Raw genomic sequence first — 7,588 nt, 5'->3', positions numbered from 1 at the left:
GTTTGGTGAAGTGCATCAAATGTCCACATGATGGCAGTACTGGACAAGTGTTGATGAGGCGCCTCAGGGTGTTCAACAGTTCATCAAACATGCTGCTCAGCTTCCCGCTTTAAATGGTCATTTCTAGCTTTAAATGTGGCTGCAGTTCATCATGTTGGATATATTATGGTCTTTTGTGAATTTCTTGCTTTTGGTGCCATTGATGTCTCAGTGGGGGGGGGGGGGGGGGGGGGGGGGGGGGGTCATCACTGTCAATCAAATGCAATTTATGACTTCTTAATTACCATTTTAGAGCCAGACATTACAATATTTTAGATTTAACACTTCAGTCTTCTGACAATCACAATAATTCACTTTGTGAATTATTAATCTAGTAATTTCCAAATGAGCTTTGTGGCGTAATGGTCACGCAGTCTGTTAGTTTGAGAGCGTCATAACATTAGTTGACCTGTTCTGCCTTTACATGTCTAATTAGATGGTGATTCATTGTCTCATTGGGGTTCATTTGGAGGTGTATCTGTCAGTGTGGCACTCGCATGAGCAGATCCCATCTAAATATGACACAAATGCGCCACCAGTAATCAGAGCGCTGTAACGCGTTACCAGCAGAGGCAGCGGCGGTGCGCTCTGCGCTCCGGAGTCTCCATAAAAGTTAGTGCGCGCAGAGCTGAGCTGTCAGACTGTGAAGAGACGCGGCGGAGCGAAGACTGGAGGCTGGAGTGATTGATCCGGATCGATCCCACTTTGAGAAATTCATATATTTATTTAAAGTGTGCGGCCCGATCCTTTGGGTGGCTGTCACCGAGCAGAGGCGCGCCAACAGGACGCAATTAAAGCGTATCGCCCTCCTGAGTTTGAACAGGCGGCTGGCTGTTTCTGGACTCCATCGGAATAAAAAAGACTCGGGAGGTCTGGCCGCAGGAGAGTCTCGGCGGAGGAGCCCACGCCTCCACGTCAGGAGAAGAATAATCGTGTCTGATTCTAATAAGGCTGTTTGATTTCATCCCTTGGGGGGGAAATAAAAAAAGAAAGCCACGACTCCCGTTTCTTCCGCCAGCCCAGGACGCAAATGTGTCCACATCACAGACACGCCACTGGATTGTAGCAGCAGCCCCGCCGATGGTCTGACAGGGCGTTAAGGTGCGGGAAGGGAGTGGGACAATTACAGGTAAGAGCCATTCAAGCGACCCCGACGGTCATGTTCTGCCCTCTTTCTGTTAGGAGTTTCCCCGCCGGTGAGAGCGCACAGTCAGGCACAGGGACCCACTCAGCCTCTGCGAGTGTTTGTAGATCATCAGCCGCATCAACATCCAGTCAGGGCTGAGACACTTACAGCAAAATGAGCATGAGGCCTGGTTCGACTGTCACTCCCCTTTCTTTTGGGGAAGGCATGAATGAAACGTGTTCATTTATCTGTGACTGGTTCCTAGAATATTATATTATATGAAGCAGGTGAAGACATTTCCCTTCCTCCCTCTGACAGACATCCCACAGTCTGCTTTCTTGCAGTCATTTCTGTACATGCTTTACGGTGCAGTGATGCCGCATACTTGTTTCAGGTATATTTATTTCAAGAAAACTGGTGTTTAGAGAAGTCTTTTCATTTTATTTGACTTTTTTATTATTATTATTATTATTATTGCAGGGTCTGTAAAATTGCAGAATCTTTCACGAGGCGCTCTTTGAAAGTTAACCTCATAAAACCAAACTCCTGTGTAAAAACTAAAGAATTTGAGTTGTTTTTGGCTTTGCAGTGATCCAGTTGTTCATCCCAGTTTTCTTGGAGCTTTACCATCAATTCATTTCACTTTATGACACTAAAGCAGTGCTGACTTCCACAGAGCCAAGTCAGTTTTATTTATATATATATCCTAATGTCACAAATCACAATTTGCCTCAGGGGGCTTTACAATCTGTACAGCATACAACACCCTCTGTCTTTAGACCCTCGATTTGAATGATAATAGGGAAAAAATGGAAGAAACGTCAGGAAGAGCAGCAGAGGAGGGATCCCTCTCCCAGGACAGACAGTACATATACAGCCAGGTTGGGTTGACAGACATCAGACTGTTTTACAAAGTCCACAAGTCTGGAGCAATCTTTACTGCAGCTGTGTGGTCTTATAAAAGTATTTTGTTTGAATCTACATACTGTAAGATCTCGGTTTTGGCTGTTGTCCTCTATAAGTGTCCAGAACCAATACTGTATGTAGAGCTACATCTTATGGTTCGGTGTTGTTGGTAGGCGTGGCGTGACCAGCACACACCCTGTAGGCTAAGTCTAACGACCAAACTGCTGTCAGGAATTCAACTAATTTTAATAGCGACGCATCGATTTGACCTCCTGCACCGAGACTAATGCCAGCTCACCTCAAGCAAATCGTGCCGAGTCCTGTGATGATGAAACGCAGTGACACAGTGGCAGGAGGCACAGGCGAGCTTCCTCCTCCACCTGCTGCCTCAGAACCGATGCTTTTAATTTACTCCATGCAACAGGAACAAAAAAGGAATTGGACATGCTGACGCTTTACGAGGCTGGTGTGCAATTCGGGGATGATACAGAGGACGGAGGACAACGGGAAGAGACAGTAAACTGCAAATGTGCAGCATGTGTAGCATCATTTGGAAATGTCTAAAGTAACTAAGTACATTTACTTAAGTACTTGTCCTTTACTTGACTATTTCCATGTAATGGAAATATTGTACTTTTTATTGCACTACATCTATTTGACAGCTATAGGTGCTGGCTAATTTTCAGATTCAGATTTGACATGAAAGACAAACGAATGATGAGCTTTTAAAATACACGGCAGTGGCTTGTTTTTGGGCTTGTGACCTCTTATAAAAAGCAGTGCCTGGTTGGGTCATGTTTCAGCAGTTCCACTAAAGAGACATTTCCTCTCTAAACTTCTCAGATGGTTTCAATTGTATAGCAGAACTTTGTTTCCTATTTCTTTGTTACCCCCCATTTAATCCTCTTGGGGCCCGACCCCTAGGTTGGGAACCACTATATAGAATATAACTACTCAATGTAAAATGTGATATCAGAATAAAAGGCAGAATTTGTACTTTTACTTTTGATACTTTAAGTACATTTTGCTGCTAATACTTCGGCACTTTTACTATTCTACATGAATAAGTTGGTACTTTCGCTTGAATAAAGGATGCGGATTCTTCTTTCACCTCTGCTTTCTCTCAGCACAGAACAGAGGGATGCAGCAAATCACACAATGACGTCATCTGGCAACTTCTAGCTAGTTTGTAGCAGCCAATTCAAGCTCCTTCCCCTGGCAGTCCCCAATTAGCTGGAAGCGTTAGCAGCAGCTCCTCCACCGTGAATGATCGGGTTTTTAAGCTCTGGGCCGCCTGGCTCAGGTCAGACCGGTTTCCTCTCCAGCTGGGCGACCCGGTGCAGACTGTCTGGCCAGCTCCGGCGGATCAGCCAATGTCACCTTTTTTTTTTCACGTGACCTCGTCCTCGCGCTGCCTCCCCATTGATCCAGAGCGATGACACGGAGGCTTCATGGTCCGCTGCTCCTCGCCAACCAGGCCGGCTTAGCGCTGCCTCTGAACAGCTGTGACACGCAATACACCAGCAGCGGGGGGTCTTTGAATTAGCCCAGGTCTTATTTATGAAACTTCTTTTTTTTAAATATTCTCATAGACATAGCAGATTTTGTACCTACATTGTCAGCTACACAAAAACCCTAACAATCCCAACAGTCAAAGGAACAGCAACGTTTCCATACGCTCTATCCCATCAATCTGATACAGAGGGACTGGGCACAGGTGTAAATAATAAAAATGAATGATGGCTGAATTCCATTTCGCTGCTTCAGTTTCAGAGTATTGTGGTATTGTGTTATCAATAACACCTGTGCTTTTCCTACTATGACAAGTCAATATGTCAGCTGTGATAAAGGTCCATCAGTGAGCTTGAGAGGTGCTGCCAGGTGGATTTTGTTACCTCTGGACAAAACCAGGCTAGCTGTTTCCCGCTGCTTCCAGTCTTTACGCTCAGCCAAGCTCACGTCTTTTCCCAAATATCAGAGCGGTATCGACCCTCTCATGTAACTCTTGACAAGGAAGTTTCCCAAAACAAAAAAAGGTCTTTATATAAGTGAAGAATGCCAGTGGGGTCACTTGTTTTCTGTCCAGATTAGCGCAACTCATTATCTTAACACTGGTGCAGCAATCTGCCTTCAACAGCACATCATCGCTTGTCTGGGAATCACTGGCAGGTTCTCCTCTTTGTTCGAACAAAAATAGTGTTGAAGATGAGACATTTTTTTTGCAGTAATGTATGAAAAGCTTGTGACCGTGTCAGATGAGACCAGTAAACTGCCCGGGGGTTCGTTGAGAAGAGGTCGGGTGCTCGGCCGTACCGCCTCGATAGGCGACTTTGCGCTCTCTCCTCCTGAAACTATTGAGATATGTGTAAAATATCGGCTGATTGGCGCCCACTGTGCGGGTGTTTGATGCAAGTCGGAAGCGAGGGCTCCCTCCCCCCCCCCCTCACTCTCTTTCACATTCTATTTGATCTGCGGCTCGCTCTGCTCTCCATCGTTTCATTCCAAGCAAAACAAATTCACCAGCCGCTGAATAAACAGGAGCTGTGTGGAAATGATAAAACAATAGCAAAGGGTTCCTCTACATATTTCACATTGACCTCTGTCTTCTTCTCCTGACTCTCCCTCTTCTTCTTCTCCTTAGATTTTTTTTTGTCTTACTTGCCTGCTGACAGTTTTTGGCAGGGCTTTATTTTGACTGGTCATTTCACTATTTTCCATATTGGCTGCTGTGGACTTCAGCCAGATGTGTGATAAATGTGACCCTAATTACCATCAGTGATTTGTACTTTCTCTTGCTTTAACACCCCCCAACCACACTGCTGTAAACTCTGAATACCCACACTGTGACCTGGGGGTTGTTTTGTAACACCTTAGTGTATATCTTTGCAGTATATTAACATTTGATAAATGGTTTAAAACATAATGTAGTTGGAAGCAGTTGTTCGCATTTATTAAAGTGTTTATAGTTGTATAAATATTCCTTTAATCCCTTAAATGCCCATTGCACGTGATTTGATGGTCTGTATTTCTTGTCGTTTACTGCCGTCCCAGAAACCTCCTCTGCTGGGACAGCCCTGGTCTTTGTAGTTGGTGCTCGCGCTGTACTCCCCCTCACCCAACAGTCCTACTCCAGTTAACTGTGATCCTGTTTCATGCAGAGGGACAAGGAAAGGAAGAGGCGAAAGAGGAGCGACAGAAACTGAAAAAGACGTTGAGAGGAAACGGTCTGTGTCCAGGTTTTTACCCCCCGTGTGGCCGTTTTATTTCGTCAGCAGCGTCTTAGCATTGCGCTGTGTGTGGCCCAGTGGCTTATAAACATGTGCCCGTCACGCAGGATAACTCCAGCCTCCGAAAAGCCTCCAAACAAACACCAACGCAACATTTTGGACTGCAGAAACATCTTTCCCACCCACCACCCCCTTCCCATCTCTCCTCTCCCACCCATCCCCTTCCCCTTGCGTTTCATTTCGATGGCTGATGCTTTGTGCAGAGCTGTGGGCCTACAGTACTTTCATGATGTGAGCCAAACCCATCTGGGACTCAATATCCTGTTTACCAGCTCTCAGCACTCTAGAAACCACAACAATACTGAGCTGAGGCAGAAGTTCAGAACTCATTACAGTTTGTTCAGGTCACGGCCAAGGTCGAAGTCTTCTCCTTCTCCGTGACTCCGTCATGTCGCCTTCAGAAAGCCGACTCCGTTACTGCTGCTTTTTTTCTTCTCCTTTTTTTACGATCTATGTATGTTTTTGTGTCTGCCCACAACCACGTCTGAAATAGTTATGGTGGTCCGCTAGACAACTGACCAAGCTCAAGAAAAGGTGAGCTATGTGAGGCTTGTAGATTTGAAACATTATCGGAAAAACATCTGATGTGTTGGATTTCTCTCAAAAATGCAGTTTACTGTGACCCAGTTAACCTTCATTTTGTCTTTCCCTGAATGCCTCTCTTATTTTGCTCTGGCCTTCATTCTTATCGCGCAGCTTATTGAGGATATTGTCAGCTACTGTATTTCTTAGTCATAAGGGTGATGATCTGTCTGCCACATTAAAATCAAATTAGACCGGAGGTAAGCCAACAGAATGAAGTAGAAAAGACTAGGAAATTGTCTATTGTGGTTACTGTGACACAGAAAAGCTAGCTTGCCTGCAGGCTCATGTAGCGACGACAGTGATGCCAACATTAAGATGGTCATGCTAGCTTGTTTGATAGCCGTACGTTAGCTAATGTGCTCAATACATGATATTGATAGTGGCTTGTTGCGTTTAATCACCGCGGGGGTCTATTCAGAAAGGAATGAGCTAAATCAGTCGTTGGTGACACAGACACTAGGCTACTTGTTCCAGAGTGAGACAAATTCTTTGCTGGTTTTGGTCTCATCATAGGATTTTGTTTGACAATAATCCATCAACAAGAAGACACTGGCTGTGTCCTAAAGGACTACCTCACTCATTATATATTCCTTGCATAGTAAATATTCAACAATTGACTCCATAGTGAGTAGTAAATTGAGATTTTGGACACGTATAAATCATAATTATTTAGCAGCATCAATGAGGTGTAGCGTGCACATGCACCAAAGGCAAAGCGAGTCATTGCATTGTGGGAACTTAAATGCTATGGATGCTACATTTTTCATTCATCTTTGTGGCGCTGAATGAGTCTGAGGTTATGGCAGAGATCATTTTACTGTAGGGAAGAGTGGTGGAAAACTTTTGTGCACCTCTGAACTCACAGTGTTATGTTACTCTACTCTTGGCTCCTCCTGGGATTTTAGTAAAAAAAAAAAAAAAAAAAAGCAGAAAACAGGCCATGTTAGAAAATTATTATTCTGATTGTGTACATGTAGTCTGTAGTAACTGTTGGCTCTTACGCATTTGGTGTGAGAATTTGGACAAAGTAGCAAAGAGGGAGGGAAGGGGGACTGCATGTATTCTAGCCCATGATAGTGTGTTGAGATCGTATGGCACCTGTCTGCCTGTTAGAAATCAGAGGGGAGAAACAGGCTTTGAAGTACCGATATAAACTGCTTCACAGGGAATTTGTTTTGTTCATTAGACATGGATATACAATAGGAATATATTCTATTCTATTTGAGCAATCCACATATATGAACAGCTTTTTGAACACAGAAAAGTATCCTCTCAATGAATCTCTCCCATCTTTATTTATGATGACGGTTAAATATTCATTTTGCTGTATGTTGGTTATGTGGAAAACATACAGAGGTGCCTTGTGTGTTTCCCTCTGGCAGAGTCTCAGCCCCTCCACACACTCGCACTGAGGCTGTACGCCTCGTTTGGCTCACTCTGCACCCCCGGGCTATTTAACCCGGGGGCTGTAACCTAAAGACCTGATACTGGCAGCCTGTGGCTTTCAATCTGACCGCTCTCCCCTACTTATCTGGCAAATAAGCCGTTTTAATTGCTTACACACAGAGCCCTATCAGGCCATGTTGTGAGCATGGAGATAAGGGTTACACAGAGTCAGGCATTAGTAACAGGATGAGAGGACCGC

General features: G+C 44.6%; 1 protein-coding gene across 1 annotated transcript in view; it reads left to right on the top strand.

The window, feature by feature from the left end:
- Nucleotides 1-833: 833 nt before the first annotated feature.
- Nucleotides 834-7,588, top strand: part of LOC139304976 (chemokine-like protein TAFA-2) — a 52,993-nt gene continuing 46,238 nt past the window's right edge. Inside the window, exon 1 of the mRNA XM_070928904.1 lies at nt 834-1,168. The gene's annotated coding sequence lies outside the window, so the exon portion shown is untranslated. The remainder of the gene's footprint in view (nt 1,169-7,588) is intronic.

The sequence above is a fragment of the Enoplosus armatus genome, chromosome 22 (genome assembly GCF_043641665.1).
Source record: "Enoplosus armatus isolate fEnoArm2 chromosome 22, fEnoArm2.hap1, whole genome shotgun sequence".
Classification (NCBI taxonomy): domain Eukaryota; kingdom Metazoa; phylum Chordata; class Actinopteri; order Centrarchiformes; family Enoplosidae; genus Enoplosus; species Enoplosus armatus.
Note: the sequence above shows the minus strand (reverse complement) of the source record. Positions and strands in the feature narration are given on the sequence as shown.